Source organism: Octodon degus, unplaced genomic scaffold, assembly GCF_000260255.1.
Source record: "Octodon degus isolate 3935 unplaced genomic scaffold, OctDeg1.0 scaffold00129, whole genome shotgun sequence".
NCBI lineage: Eukaryota > Metazoa > Chordata > Mammalia > Rodentia > Octodontidae > Octodon > Octodon degus.
Window position 1 is genome coordinate 6066476 of NW_004524705.1, and position 15875 is coordinate 6082350.

Consider the following 15875-nt stretch of genomic DNA (forward strand, 5'->3'; position numbering starts at 1 on the left):
CTTCTCCAACTTAATTGGCTGCAAAGAATGAATTGTATGTAAGCAAAAACTGAAAGAGCTGCAGTGTCCAAGGCGCTTGGGCTTAAAAAATATTAGAGATCTAGATTTGATCAGATCCATAAACAAAAATGATTTTAAAAAGCAGTCTTCATATAAAATAGCAGCTCCCAGTAATTTCTTCCAAGTTTGATCTTTTTCAGAAGCTGACTTAGCTCAGTTTGCCTCATTGTTAGAAGCCTCATCAAAATTCTCCACGAGATCTAGAACCTCGTCATCATCTTCTTCTCCAGCGGCAAGCGGTGCTTTTCCACCCACAGATTGTCTGGGCAGAGCTTCAGCCGGTCTCCTTAAGCTAGTCAGACTGTCTGCACCAAGCTGGTTCAAGGTGCTGGTAGCCTTTCTGTCAGTTGTTTCGTCTCAGCATGGCCTGGAATGGTGAAAGTGTTTGCTGCCAGAGATGCCTGAACTTGTGGGTTGTTGAAGTGGATGACTGTTCCCTGGTTTGTAAACATATTCACCTCTTCAGCAGCAGAGATATTGCTTACCCCTCACTTCTTCAATGAGAACTGAAGCTCTGTATCATCTGCTGTGGCTATTCTATGAACCACTTTCTTCTTTCTGTGAGCAGTTCCTTTCCCACCAATGCGCACTTGTGCCTGCAGTTTGGTGAGTTTTTCCTGGTTCATGATAGTTTCTTTCATCTTGTTGGAGCGGATGTGGGGCAGCACGGGGACTAGAGCTGGTGCTCAGCGGGTCTCAGGTAGGCCAGCTGAGATTAGGCACACACACACGGGGAGCTCTGATGAAGGAATGACATATGTCTGAGGAGGTATTATAGATACATTTACCCTGATTGAACATTATATAATAGACCAAAGTATCACATAGAACCCCGTAAAAATATAATGTATATCATATTATGTAAATATAAACAAATTTAAATACAGAAATTTAGACTTTCACAGAGACACAGCTTTACAATATTTGTCAGCGGAAAGCAATTCAAGCTGGAATATAGAAAAAGTTTATTCAGACACTTTTGAGTCTTACCCTCTGTTCTAGGTCCCCTCACAGTCTGGACACCCAAATTTGATAGACTTCATTCATTCAAAAGTTAAGCAGCTATTTCATTAGTTGCTCACTATTAGTTTAATGTTGTAAGCATGAGATTATTAGAAGTATCTCTTTTATTAAGTGTGTCTAAAAATTGCAAAAATTAATTATCAAGATGAAACATACAGGATAATAAACACTATAACTACTATAAACAACATGTAATATTTATTCTGTAGCACAAGCACAACATACCTCATGCTAAAATGTCCAGCAGACAATCTAGAAATGTAATTGGTAGAATGTAAATATTTAAACTTCTAAGACTCCCAGCTTTAAATGAATAGAAAGTAAATTAGAAAAGAACATCATTTCTACCTTAAATAAAAAATATTTTGCAAAAGTCAAAAACATTTCTCATGAAATGTTCAGTTAGAAGGGCATACGTAATTTAATAAAGATAAAAGATAATATATGATTTATAAAATGTTAAAATATAATAGCAAGTAGAGAAAAATGTTATGTTACAATATTATAATCTATAAAATCTCATTTTATTGACATATATTAAATAATAATTAATTCATGCATTTACAAAGAGAATGAAATAATCTGACTGTATTATATGGATTACTTACAAATAACAGCCTTTTTGTAAACATAAATGGGACATGAAAATGCTTGTGTCATAACCATATACACATATTTTAATACAAGCACTTATATATTGTAATAGAAAAACTTTAAAACATGTTAAGAGACATTTAAATTTTAATAGTAAGGAACCCTGGAGTGTTATTACATACTATGATGACTACAGATATTGCTAATAAATGGAATATTTGCAAAACCTAGAATAATTTTTTCAAGCTTTTACTTTAAGAAAAGTTGTCTTCTTGTATCAGCTAAAATACATATCATATTTAAAGCACAAGCATGTCACATCTCCTTATGACTAATTAAAATATTTAGAAGACATACAGAATGTTATAGCTGAACAAACTTTTTGAAAATTTCTTTTCTCTTTGGTTTTGGATCATATGCTGAGAGAGAAACAAATCCTAAATTCCTAAATAATATGCTGCTAATTTGCTTCAATTACAAAACAAATGAAGAGTATGTTTTATACATCCGTATTTAGAACTTATTTCGTGAGCTATTACTTTTATGTAAGATGACTTAAAATAGGAAACAAAGGCCGGGAATGTAGCTCAGCAGTGCCTGAGCCTGCCTAGCAAGCGCAAGGGCCATAGTTCGATTCCCGGTACCAAAGAAAATATTAAAAATAAGACCAAAAAGTCCTTTGGAAAAAAAAAATAAAAAAAGAAAAATAAAACTTATTGTTGGTCCAAGCCAGGGAGATAGCTCAGTGGAATAAGAGCTTCCCTGGCAAGCACAAGGACCTGAATTCAATCCCTGGGTCCAAAAAAAAAAAAAAAAAAAAAAGAACCAACTTTTGGTCCAGCCAAATAGTTCAGAGGATTAAAGCACCTGCAAGCAGACCCAGTGTCCGGGCCTGCAGTACCAGTCCTGCCTCCAGGGCACACTGAGATGGCAATTGAGACTGGGCATGGTGTTGCGTGTCTGCAATCTCAGCTCGTCGGAGGCTGTAAACAGGTGATCGGTATGAGTCTGATCTATTAGTGAGACCTGGTAGACCCTTCCCTAAAATACAAAAGAAAAAAAGGAAACATGTAAAGTTCATTTATAAAATTGAGGTGTTGCAGATATACACCTCAGTGGTACAGCACCTACTTGGCAAGTATGAGTTTGTGATTTCGAGTACCAGCACTAAAACAAAACAAAACAAAACACCAGAAGTGGAGTTTTGGCAATTAGTATGCAGAGCCAGCTTGGCTGGCCTTGGATCTTGCAGGGAGGGGGGTGGTCTCTTCTGCACTGGGTGGGTCCAGAGGCCTGGCCATTAGGGCCCGTTTTGGGCACTTCAGCAGTTCCAATCTGAAATGTCTCCTGCTTGACTTCCCTGCCAACATGAAGGAAGCATCTTTTCTCTCCCATGTCCTTCCACTGTGCTCTTTCTCCTGGAATCCAATGATCAGATGATTTTCTTAAAATGTGTGCAGATTAAACCTTCCTTCCCTACACTGGGGTGTCAAGTAGTGCACCCAGCCCTGGGAAACCTGGAAGGTAAGACTTGCAACTGCAAACGGAAACAACAGAACAACACACTGGACTGATGCAGAGGTAGAGAGCTTGGCTGTCTTTAGTTGGTAATTGATAATTGCTTTTACTTCTCTGCTAATCCTTTTCAACTTAATGTATTCATTTGAAGGAATAGAAATTAAGATCCATTCCCATGAAAGCAAGACTCTGTACTAAAGTGGACATTCCCTCTAGGGCAATAAAACCAAGTAATGCCACCAAAGTTTCATGAAATCAGGCGTAAAACAGATGATCTCAGACGTGTTTTTAAATGTTTGCACTGATAGAATTTTAGTCTTAAGTGAATGATGTTCTGCGCTTTAAAAATTTCATTTAATTAATTATAGTAAAATTGTTTCTCAATGATAAATATTTTAAAATAGACATTATATACAAGTTTTTAAAGCCACTATTCACTCTTATCATTATTAAATAAGTGGAGAAAATAATTTTATTTATACATAGTTAATTACAGACATATATATGTATATAAATACACACACACAAACTAATATTTACTTATCAAACTGCTGAATTTCCTTAGTAACTAAGATAACTTGTAGTAATTAAAAGATAAATTAGTATTTATATTTAATTATAAAGAAATCTATACCTCATTTAGCATTTAATTAAACTGGTTAAAAGCAACTTAATGGCTCCATGTATATTCAGATTTTGAAACTACTTCAAGGAAGAATGTTTTAGGGTTTATTAATTTAATTTTGAGGATTTTATTAGGGAATTAAATAATTTTACTTTACCAAGTTAAGTTTTATTTTTTCTGTCCAGTAAAAGTAGACTGCAGATTCAGTTTTTCTAGTATGGTGGGAAATATGGCTGTATTAATTGCAAATTCCTAACATTTTATCTTGTTTATGTTGATTGGCTTCTTGTCTGACAAAATGGATTGTTTTGCTTTTGAGTTCTTTCACCCTTAAAGAAATATTCAAGGTACTCAAGGGAAAGAAAACATGATCATTTATATAACCTAAAATGTCCCTTAGGAGTCAACATATAAAAGATTTTGAATAATTTCCAGTGAAATTGTTTTCCTCTCAAAAGGCAGCATCTCCCTAGGCCATAGAGACAGCAATAAGCACAAGAATGAAGGATAAAAAAGAGAAAAGCAAGCTTTACCTTCAGTCATGCAGAAAAGCTTCTTATAGCTAAGGTGGGCATGAGGTTTGTCACTAGATTGCATGTTTGAATGTAAAATTCCTTGTCTTTTCCTCTAGTTTCTGCAAGACTGATCCACTAAGGATTGTTTTACACTCAATCATACCCTATAAGCATTTCATGATGTGTTCTGAAAATAGGGAAACCATGCTCTGTGCAGTAGTAGCACCAACAATTTATAATTAGAGAAAAAAATCATCATGAAAATTGCCTCTGATGTTGAATGTGCTTATATCTGCTAAATTTCTTTCCTCTTTAATTCTCTTACTTCAGGATTTTAAGCACTTTCTAGCTTATTCTAAAGAAAAAGGAACTTAGCATACATAATTTTAAAAAGACTTGGAAATCGAATATTTCAATCAGAAAAAAATGATTTTCTAATCACATATTTCTTCTTGGGTAACTATAAATTCCTCTTAAAATTCAACTACTGTTGTATCAGGTGGCTTTACCATAAATACAGAAATTCAGAGTATAGTTTTAAAGGACAAAAATATATTGGTCTCAATATAAACTAAGAAATAAAAATTAGAAGCAAGATAGTTTCTTATTGTCTCCATAGTTTAAGAAAATATAAATGCAATTAACACTGTGTCTGTTTAGCAAAAAATGTGATATTCAAGATGATAATTTTGTCCTAATAATGATAGACAGCATAGGCTGCACACTCACTCTATGCAGAGACTATGTGCTGTACTCTGATTAAAGATACCTCATCCTGGTAAGTCCTCTGGAAGGTAGATAACTTTTTATCCTTCATGTCCAAGGATGTGGAATAACTAGTCCCACAAGTCCAGGAGTAACAGGGAGTGACTGACTTGTGTGCTGGGGATCTGGCTAAGTCTTCAATGACCACAAACACTGGCTAAATTTTTCAGTAATTTGAATGGCTGTTTTAGAACAAATAGTGCATTATTTTCTTAAGACAATTCCAGTGTTGAGCATTTGGGAAGTCTTAAAATTCTTCTTAATGTAAAATTAAGCTTTCTGTTTGAAGACATACTTTTTTTTTCTTTCAAGACAGTGTCTCACTATGTAATTCCAGCTGGTCTTGAAGTTTGACCTCGAATTTAGAGCAATCATGTCGCCCCAGCTTCCTGAATGCTGGGATCACACGTACGCAACACCACATCGGGTCATCAAGAGCAGTGAAATCATCTTTGGTTCTCATATTTCCTCCTTGAACTCTCATGAGAATGCTGTCTGCAGCATCCAGGACATTTCACCACATATGAATTTTGGAGTGTGTGATGTAGACGATTGGCTTTTTAGTGAATTCCTTCAGGAAAATACCTACTAACTTGTTTTGCTGGAGCCAAGCTACATCCCTATTAATTGCCTTGTTGTTGGATGGAAGAATAAAAGTTTTTAACTGATTACAATTAGGTAGAATAGTTTTAAAGCCGAGTGAAATGTGTGACTCGGAAAACAGGAAGTAGACAAATTATGATACTTTGAAGCTTGCCTTAGCATTCATTAGATTAGCTATATTTGATGTAACTGAAAGATAATAGGAGCCAACAAGAGAAAAAGATAGGTCACAGATAGAGACAGAAGATAGGGGAAAACTGCATAAAAATTCAATGTATATTTGTACAGCAAATAAATTGAACAAAATAAAATTTTTACTATTGCCAAACTGACTCCATCAATAAATTCTCAAAAGAGCAACATGATTTCTTGTTCATGATGTATGCAAGAAGATATACTCAAGGGAATAACAGGAATCAAATATTAAACATAAAAGTAAGGCGCCTTCTAAATATTTTTCTTCTCTTACAGATTTACCTCTTACTGAGTAACCTACGCTGTTAACAGAAACCTACTCTGTTAACATTTGTTCTTTGCAAATATCTTTGTAATTCTGGTAACAAACAACAGACTCATGCAAGAACTCTGAGAAAGAGTACTTAAATAATTTCCACAATCATAAATTCAATTAAAAGCTTGTAGCCAGAAATTGAGTTCAGCTTTATCTCATTTAAACCCTGGAATGTTTCTCCTTGCCCTCTGCCATCCCCTGTAAAGCACGCTCTGTAATGCTCGAATATTCTAACTAATGGAGACATGCATAATGGTGTGAGAGTTGGGCGTAGTGGCCCAGAAGAGGATATCTTTAAGTAAACAATTTAACTAGTGTCACATGTTCTACAATTTCACAGAGCAAGACAGAAGACAGCAGATATTTTAAAAGACAAAATGTCATCACATCCAAATAATGATGGGCGTTTTCTTTCCAGAATGAAGTACAACTGTGAAATCTTGAATTTAGATGTCAGAAAACTTTACAACTGTCCATGTACTACACTTCTTATCTGAGTCTAAATTTGCTCCTGATCCGCCTCTACCAGTTCCAGGGACCTTAGCTCACTTAAGAAAGTGCTATGTGTGGGCACCGGGCACACGCTCAGATTAAGGCTATTGAATGGAAGAAGAATATGTATTTTATATGCTTTAATTTTCAACTGAGGGTCATAGTTCTGTAATAACATAGCTACCATATATAAGAATAAGCGAAATCAGTAAATTTCAGCTAAAATTAATATTGCTTGGAGATTATACATTTTGATAATTAAATGTATCATTAAACATGCCCTGTCATCTCTGAAGATTTTTTAAAGTTGAGAAAATCTTATATGGCATCAGTTCTTTGAGGAGTTCTTCAAAAAAAATTGAATTTAAAAGACTGTATCTTCAGTGTCAAAAGGCAGGAAAGTACACCTATGAGTGAAAAGGTGCAAAAGATAACTCAGAATTATTGCTGAGTACTTTAAAGTCTGAAAAGAATCCAGACTTTCAGTATATTCTTCAATCTGTTTTTGTTTCATATTTTATAATTAATTCAGGACAATTTTAATTTAAAAAGTATAATTATTTTAATTAAAAATAAAATAATTGTTGTTCAAAATACAAAATATTTCAAATCAAATGTAATCTCTATTGAATTATCATTAAAGAAAAAGGAAAAGAGAGAGAATGTTTGTTCACTTAACACAATGTAGGCAGTATTGGACATATTTCTTGAGCACCTTATAATTTACTTCAAATGAAAATTTGAATAGACTCAGCTACAGTAATTTCAACACTTAAAAATTACTATTTAGAAATAATATGTGCTTTATTGTTTTATTTCATTTTGGCTTCAAAACTATCCTACTTAAAACAAAAGATACAAAAGATTCATTTTGAAAAGATTCACTTCCAATAGCTAGGGAAAGGCACATTTTCATTGCAGTAGAAATAAAAACCTTCAGTGAGAATTCATGATGGTAAGTAGCATTCAAAGAAGTCTTTAATTCAATGCTCAGTTCCACAAAAAAAAGAGAGAGAGAGAGAGAGAGAGAGAGAGAGAGAAAGAAAAAGAAAAAGTCTTTAATACCAGAGAAGTTCCGAAACTATAATATACAGGTTCTCTGACCCTATTTCAAAGTTAGTTTTAAGATTTGTTATTTAACCTTTGAAATCTTGTTCAAAGACCATTGACTTGGTAACTTTTCTTTGCTGGGACAAAATACCTGCCCTCCAGGGGTGTAGCCCTCATAGCATCTCTGCACCTTCCTCATGCACAGATGCAGGAAGTTTACAACGTGAGGGCTCCTGCCCCTTGCTGAGTCACTTAGTAAACTACATTTCTCAAGTTCACACATTGTAATCCAACCCTATCAATTTAGCAAGCAGACACATTTCTTTAAAAGCATTTCTTTTTTTCCACATACAAAAACATTCTTATTCTTGTCCTTCCACAACTTGAGCTTTGTAACACAGGTTTAGCAATCTTTAAGAACTAGTATTAAGTTTATCAATGTTACATTACATTAGAACCATAGCATTTTACCCCTGCACCCCCGTAATGACTCGTGAGCATCCCATTTTGCAAAAGGAACTTAGCCCATCTCTAAGAGTTTCCCCAGTCCTAATAACACTGCTGAAAACTTCAAGTCCCAATTATCATCCAATGTGTAAGGCAAACTCTTAGATGTGAGTTCTTATACAAATTAAAGGTGAAATACTTCAAACATTCAATGGCACAAGATAAACATTTTCGTTCCAAAAGTTACAGATGGGAAACAAAACTAGTCCCAAGTCCAGCAAGGCAAACACTAAGTCCTTCAGTTGCCTGTGCAGCATCCAGGGCAATCTGTGGCAAATTCTGGGCTCCAAAGGGATCAGATGGCTCTTCTCCTGCACTTCTGATGGTTATAGCCCAATGACTTCTCTCTTGGGTTTGTTTCCCGGCCTTCCTACAGTTTCTCTCAGACAATCCATGTACCTGGCTTTTCCAAACTTCTGGCATCGCCACTTCACCTTTGCCTTCACTTCCCAGCTCTGTACACTGCTCACTCCGGGGCACACTGCCTGCCCTCACAGTGCTTCTGACATCACAGCAGAAGCCTTTTTATTCATGACTTTTAGCCCTCAACATTTGCATTCTGCACGCATATGAAACAGCACCTCATGGAAGATGCCAAGGACTGCTGCCAGTTGGAGCAGTTGCTTCCTTCTCTCTTGGCTGTCGGGGTTGAGGGCCTGAATCACCAGGCACTTCAAATCCAACTGTGAGGAACTACATTCTGGAACCTTGTAGAGTTGTTAACATTCTCAGACATGGTGCTCTGTGGCTTTTTCCCAAAGCAAAGTCCTTAACTCGTACAGTTTTGAGGCTATAAAGGGTACATATTTGCTTCTTGTGATACTCTCAGTCCATATTTTCTGTTCTCCTGCTCCCTCTCAATAATTTAGATCTCCTAAGCTTTATCTTTGTAGTCCACAGCTTTACTGAAGCTTTTTTTCTGGCCCAACTTGCAACATTTTAAACCATTGTGATGGGATTTTTCATCTTGATTTTCAACACAGATCTGTCTAAAAGCCCCCAACAGTAACCATGACATCACCTCAGATTTTGACTGCCTTGAAGTCTCTTCTGCCAGATTCATTAGTCCGTTTCTCTTAATCTCAGTCTCAGGCAAAGCCTCTGCATACAAGAAAAACATAGACAAACTTATTGTCAAGCCATAACGCACATCATCTGGATTCAAAAAACTAACGCTGTCCTTTTACCCAGCAGGAGCATTCCAAATTTGGTGTTCACTGCCAAAATTTCTATCAGGTCTTCTCACCTTTTTCCAGAACCCCCCATACAGAACAGCCTAAGCACATACCTTGCTATTTGCATGCTACTTTTTCAGGTGACGTCTCTGAGCCTTCCAAATTCGTCCCACAGCCATTCCTACAGGCTCCTGAACCAGATGATCAGGGACAGTCGCGGCAGTGCCTCCGCGCTCAGTACCAAATTCAGTGCTGATTACTTTTCCCATGCTGCTGATACAAAATACCTGATGCTCAAAATTAAAGAAGGAAATGTTTCTTTAGCTCACAGTTTGTGGAGGCTTGCAGGGGCAAGAAGAAACACTAAACGACCCCCAGCACTTGGAGGCAGACTTATTATATATTGATGGGCATTGTCTAGGATCATTCCCAAAATATCAGGCCCTCACATTTGGTAGTTTTGGGATTATATGGCATAATCAAGCAGGAAGTACAGAGAAGAATGTTTGGGAGGTTTTGATTGTTTCCTATAATATACATGATAGTGAGTAGGTATGCATCATAGACAGCAGCCATTTCTCGGAGGCAGAAGTAACAGGAACTTGTAACAGAAACTGGTACCTAGGCAGCTAACAAACTGCCCTGGGGTGCATTCTCTGCTACACTTCCCCCCTCTTTATTTTCCAGACAAATCTTTACTGGGATCTTCTGATATGAACCCAGTAAGCCAAATAAATACATAAAGCCCAGCTGAAAATAGTAACTTTAGAATTGTCAGTTTTCCTAAAATGGGCTCTAGCTAAGGTTCCCATGACTGAAAGTTTTCCCAGCAGAAGTATGTGGTTTGCTGCCCTTATTATATGGGTTCTTCCTATAGCATTTGACCCTGGAAAGGGAGGACAGGACTTAACCTAACCTAAGAGACTATCCAATGTGCTTTATATGATCATCAAATCTTGGTCAAACATTTGACTAATTTTAGCTTTTTTATCTTGACAAGGCAAAAATCAGAGTTAGCAGAGGGTGGGGGTAGGGGCGAGAAGCAAAAACCAAGTTAGAAAGTAGAATATACACAAACTAAAAGGGAAACAAGGACTGGGGTATGCAGCCTGCAAAGGCACAAAAATCAAGGGCAGTAACGCATTGAGATATGAAGCAATCCTGGGAATGGTGTCCCCAGACTCAGATTGGTCATTATCGAGAGTGACCAGAATAGCGCTTTGGATGCATCATCTCTTCAGAGGGAGCTTCAGAGCTCTCTGGTCCAGATAAATTTTCCAGAACTCTGGAGCAGTGAATCTAAAGCTGGATTTCTGAAACTTGTAGAGGTTGCTAATATGTACCTGGGTTATGTGTATATGTAGGAGTGTCTATGGGTATGGCTGGTCCTTTAAATGAAGTGGTTCAAAACTATTCTTGTAAGGCTATATTTTATTGCATTAAATTTTACAGAATTTTATGGGCTATCTGCAGTCTGTAATTTCTATTTAATCTTTAATAGTTTTGCCTGGTTTTCAGTTACCTCTATGGCAAATGCTGGCCTGTTATCTCTGCCAATATCACTATCAAGATGAGGCTGCATATAGGGATGATTTCTCATAGTAGGATCCGATAAAATTCTGTTGTCTTCTCAGAGTGGGCAAGGCACATTTTGGGCCAACAGAGTAGGTTCAGATAAGCACTAGCAGATAGTTGTTATACTTCCCAAGTTTTGTTTTGGTGAACTCTATCTGCATGTCTTAAGTGGAGAGGGTCCACTATACTGTACTGCATGTCAGGACAAGGTCAGGCCAGTGACACAGACACTGCAGCCTGAGCTGGCAGCAGGGGTGCAGTGTCAGAGATCCAGCTTGAGCTTGCAGAACCCATGATGGCAGCGTCTGGCTCTTAAGTACCAGATATTGGTTTATTGGCTGAGGTTGATGGTTCAGTCAATCAAATTCCCAGAGAGACTAGTCCAGACTAGATTATTTTGAATTCAGGTTTGCCATTGTTAGTGGCAGATTTCCACAGAGCAGCAAGACTCAGTTTGTTATGTAGCCCATCCCTGTAGGAGATCACTGACAAAAATATCTTCCTTCAAGGTGACTGCAGCATAGCGAGTCTGGTGGACTCCATTCCTAACAGAGCTACTTAAATTCATAAACAGTGTGTATTTAACATTTGTTAAGGGTTCATCTTTAAGTCCGGTCAGCTCCAAAACAGTTCATCCGTCAGTGCCATGCAGTTGTGGTCTGGTGGGCACAGCTTGGTGGGCAGGTAGGTAGCAATAGTCAGTGGTCTTCAGTTATTTCAGAGGTCCAGGACAGCATGTGACACCTGAACAATTAGGTCTTGCCCTGAGATGAGTTGTCAGTTTTTCTTTAAATCATAATCAAGGTGGCTTTTCAAGAATAGAAACAAAGGGTGGAGGCAGCTCTTGATGACTGGATCCAAGCTCTCAGGGGCTGATAGTCTCAGTAAATATTATTATTTTCATGAACTCCCTGCTAGACTTTGCAACAGAGCTTTTGTGCCTTTCCAGCAGGCAGCTTGGGCATCATTGATTGAAGAACAATGATATCTCATGCTGGGAATCTACTCAGATCATTGAGGAGGGCTTCTTCAAGGAAGGTTAGTAAGTTTTTGAACCTCTGGGAGGGTGAGTCCAGGTCAGTTAAATTTTGAGTTCAGAATTGGGGTCTTTTTATTTAATGACAAACAGGGGCTGTCTGCTAGGAGCGAGCTGAAGACAGAAGAAGGCCCTCCTTAGGTCCAGGATGGTAGAGCAGCAGGCTGTGTGTAGCAGAAGGCTGAGGAAATGTATAGCAAGGAAAATCACAGTGGAATTGGCACTTCAGATATTTTAAACTGGCTTTACAAATATGAGAGATTTTTTTTCACAGTTTGAGAGTCTATAATCATTTTATGGTCTTGAAGCCTAAGAATGATGGTGGCGTGGGGGACCAAGATAGCAAGAAAGAAGGTGACAAAGAAATAAGCCCAAATCTGTTGTCACAGCCTTCCTGATAACAATGGGAGAGTTTGTGATCTCTTGTAGCAATTGAGTCAAGGTGAATTTCATTACATCTCAGGATTTCCCCAGTTAAAAGGGCTTCTGGAAGCAACTTTCAAGCAGAGGAAGGCAGCTTTTACATCAAGACATGTGAGCCAGGTGGAAACAGCAGTCCCAGAAGTTCATGAGTTGGCAACTGGCTCAGTGGAAGGAATTTGTGTTTGGTGACAAGTCGTCCCAGGCTACAAGTTTGTGCCTGGCAGAAGGGGCAAGAGGCGAGAGTCCTGGTTGTCCCAGTGATGGTGACCTTTCTCAGTGGGAAACTTTTGATTATCGTCACCCCTTTTTGATATTTCTGAGAAGCAATTGAGTGATTTTATGCTTCTAGGTGGTACAACCATTGGGAAAGGCTATGGCAACTCAGTCATCAGGGCTGACAGGCCAAGTTTTCCTCAGTCGAACTATGGAACTCAGAAGCAATTGCTGATAGTCATCCCAGGCATGTGTTAGATGACAGCATCTGATGAGGATAAGAAGCAAAAGGCTCTGCAGGGAGGGCCATTGTGATCAAGTTAGGGCAATGGATGGTGCAGACCAGCTCAGTTGACTGAGAGTATGTGAGTCAGGCATAGGTAGGGAAGCTGTAGTTGTTGGCAGTCACTTCAGCAGCCTACAAGGGTGCTAAGCCAGAATTTTCAGGAACAAAGGGACTTTTTTTCTCCTTTTATGTTTTCTTTGAATAATTTGATTTCATTTTTCACTCCATAATCTCACAGAAACCCTTCTTCTTGCAGTCAGGGACTGTGGGTTTTGACTACTCAGTTTTCTTTTCTAACTTCCTATATGTGTGTTGTGTATTATTGAACTATGGTGCAAACAAAGGGTGAGTGGTTCTCAGAGAAAGAGAGCATTCAGGTGCTCACCTGCGTGCCCCAATCACAGGGACTTGCATGCATTCTAGAGGGGGCTTGAGACATCTTGAGGACATGCCTTCCCACTGAGACCTGGCCATGTCCCTGCTCCACAGTCGCTCTTCCCAGTTGATGCATCACACACAGTGGCAAGCAGAAACACTGAAATGACACCCAGGACTTGGAGCAAGATTTATTTTACATTGAAAAGAAACAAATGGCATAATTTTCAAAATATCAAGCCCTGGAATTTCATAACCCAGGGCTTATATAGGATAAGCAAGCAGGAAATACAGAAGCAGAGCATTTGGTGGTTATTTACTGGTTCTTATAATATGCATCATAGTGACTAGTTATGCATCAAAGTGACCAGCCATTTCTAGCAGACAGAAATAACAGGAACTTGTTACGGGAACTGTTACCTGGGAAACTGACAGGCTGGGGATGACATTTTCTGCCATAATTACAGTCCATAATTGTCTGGCTCCAAGGCACATTGGTATGGTGATTGGTAATAGTTCATGGTGGTAGAAGGCAGCAAAAGCAACAAATTCATGAAAAGGGGAAGAGCAAGCCTCTCTTCTTCCCTTATGTTCTAAGCAGGCTGTCTGCCCCAGGGTGGATGTATCACTCACACAGTCCCTCCATCCTCCTCCTGCACAGGATGTAGATCTTTATAAAGCAATGACTCTGGCTCCCTACTGAGTCCACTTGTTAAACATCTCCAGTTGACGCAATGTTTGAACTAGTACAATGATTTTATTTGTCATTTTCTGAAGCAGCTGCTGGAAAAAAGTGTTCTTGTGATCACTAATACTTAGAGTTCAACAGTGAGCAGCACCAACTATTTTCTTTGATGTTTCCAATCTAGTGCAAATTGAAGGACCACTATGATCCCAAGGCACAGACAGTACAGAAGATTTTACACACATTGTAAGACTTCATATGGAATGATGAAAGATTTTGGAATTTTGTATTTTAAATCAACTCACTTAGAATAATTTTTCTGTACTGTGTGTATGTGGCGTCCGGCTGCTTTCATGGTATTTGTGGGAAGCAGTGCCTTTGATGTCTTGCCAGAGATCAGTGGTATTTACGCAGATCCATTTCGTGGTTTCTGATTTTACCCCATGATGTGACTGGCCTGTGCTCTCATGAGTAGCAAGCTGCCTTCATGGCTGGAGCTTTGTAGTCGTGACGCAGAGATTGGCCGCCATCCAGCATGGTTCTCTTGAAGTATTCTGAGTCTTTTCTCTCTATTATACATGCATAGAAGGCACTTGGTTATATCCACAAAATAATATGCTGGGATTTTAACTGCATTTCATGGAATCTGTACATCAAGTTGTAAAGAGCTGTTTTCAGAAAATCTTAAATATTTATTAGGTCTGCATTCTTCTTGTTCTTAGCAGATTTGTAGATTTTCATATGAATTTGACATATTTTCTTAGATTTGTGTTTAAGTATTTCTTTTTGTTACTAAATAAATTACGTTATTTGTATAATTTTAAACTCTAGTTGCTTACTTTGAATGTGTAAAAACTACCTTTGCATGCTATCCTTGTATCCTGTAATCTTTTTATAATTTCTGACTAGTTTCTTGACTATTTTAATGTACTTACTGAAATTTTCTACACCTTCACTTCATCTGTGAAGAAGAGATGTACTTATTACTCCACATTCAGTCTATATCTTTTACTGCTCCTGAGATACTAAGTATGTTTTGTCTCAGATTTCGTTGTGTTCCACAAGTTTTCAACATACATTTTCCACTCACTTTCAGGCTACTCTCAAGTAACTGTAATTCTTTGTGAGTGAGATGAGGAGATAACAGGTATACCAAATTCTTTTCTCCTTTCCTTTATAATATTATTGTATTTGACTCATTTTTCCAAAAATTGTAATCAATGCATGCATTACTATTATTAGTTTGAACAAAATTTTATATTTTATAATATTAAGAACAAGATAAGTAAATTATTTTATCTATTCCTTCTTTTGTATCCTATATTGACCTACACTTATATGTATATGAATTCCTGATCATTTTTCTACCTTCTAAGCAAAATTATCATTTCTTCAAGAACACTGATGTTAAATTTTCTCAGTGTTTGGTTGAAGAAGACTTTTGTTTTTCTCTTCATTTAATGAAAAATTACTCTAGACACAGAATTTCAGGTTGAGTTGTTTTTCTTCAATCTGTTAGATTTGCCATTCCACTATCTTTTGGCCTGAATGATTGTCGGGCAAAATTTAGTGTCATTCTTACCCTTGTCCCTTGTAGGTAATATGGTCTCTCCTTTCCTTCTACAATTTGAATAAGATAAAATTAAATGTAGTTTTTTCATTTCCTTTCATACTACTTTGGATTTATAGTCACTTTATGTTGGCTTTGGTTTTCCTACCCTGTTACACGTTCCCAGGGTAGTCACTTTAGTTGGGACACTGTTCTAGGAGCTGGGAATTCTCCATTTTCTCCCAACTATGTCTCAAGTTGTAGGGAGCATCCGACCCTCTCACAATAATATTCT

General features: G+C 37.7%; 1 pseudogene; it reads right to left on the reverse strand.

The window, feature by feature from the left end:
* Positions 1-213: 213 nt before the first annotated feature.
* Positions 214-701, reverse strand: LOC105743504 (annotated as a pseudogene).
* Between the last annotated feature and the right edge of the window lie 15174 nt (positions 702-15875).